Below are 563 nucleotides of genomic sequence, written 5' to 3'. Positions count from 1 at the left end.
ATTTTTGAGTTTATTTGAACAAAAATCTATTAGAATTGGGCAGCACCAAATTGGAACCAGTTAGGAGCATTCTTCCCACTGGAGCTCAGAGGTGGACTTTTATAGACAAAAGTCAAAAGCAAGGAAGTTGTTTGTTTGGCTATAGCTTACAGCCTAGTTGGCTATTTGTGATTGGTTGTCTTTAGCTTTTGATTTCCTAACCTCGAGTCACTTATAGGCTTAGATTTGGGTTTGCTTATGTAGACCACCATGGCTTCAGAGCCACCTCAATCTAATGGCTCCCTGTTTAATTAAACAATTTTTATTTTATTTATTATTATTATTTATGCCTACAGCACCTGGTCTTCCTAGGTGGTCTCCCATCCAAGTACTAACCAGGCCCGACCCTGCTTAGCTTCCAAGATCAGACGGGATAGGGCTTGTTCAGGGTAGCATGGCCATAGACCATGGACTGTGGCTCCACTGAGGCATGAACCCAGGACCTTCTGCGTGTAAAGCAGATGTGCTAACTGCTACACTATGGAACCACGTCCTAATTAAATAATTTTTAATGCAGATTTAGG

The 563-nt window shown here is 41.6% G+C and overlaps 1 non-coding gene across 1 annotated transcript; it reads right to left on the bottom strand.

The window, feature by feature from the left end:
- Positions 1-326: 326 nt before the first annotated feature.
- Positions 327-445, bottom strand: LOC111743560. The gene has a single exon (XR_002781779.1). It is a non-coding gene; the product is annotated as a 5S ribosomal RNA (ribosomal RNA).
- Between the last annotated feature and the right edge of the window lie 118 nt (positions 446-563).

The sequence above is a fragment of the Pteropus vampyrus genome, unplaced genomic scaffold (assembly GCF_000151845.1).
Source record: "Pteropus vampyrus isolate Shadow unplaced genomic scaffold, Pvam_2.0 Scaffold116, whole genome shotgun sequence".
Lineage (NCBI taxonomy): Eukaryota > Metazoa > Chordata > Mammalia > Chiroptera > Pteropodidae > Pteropus > Pteropus vampyrus.
The sequence above is the reverse complement of the archived record's forward strand: the minus strand, read 5'-3'. Positions and strand labels throughout refer to the sequence as shown.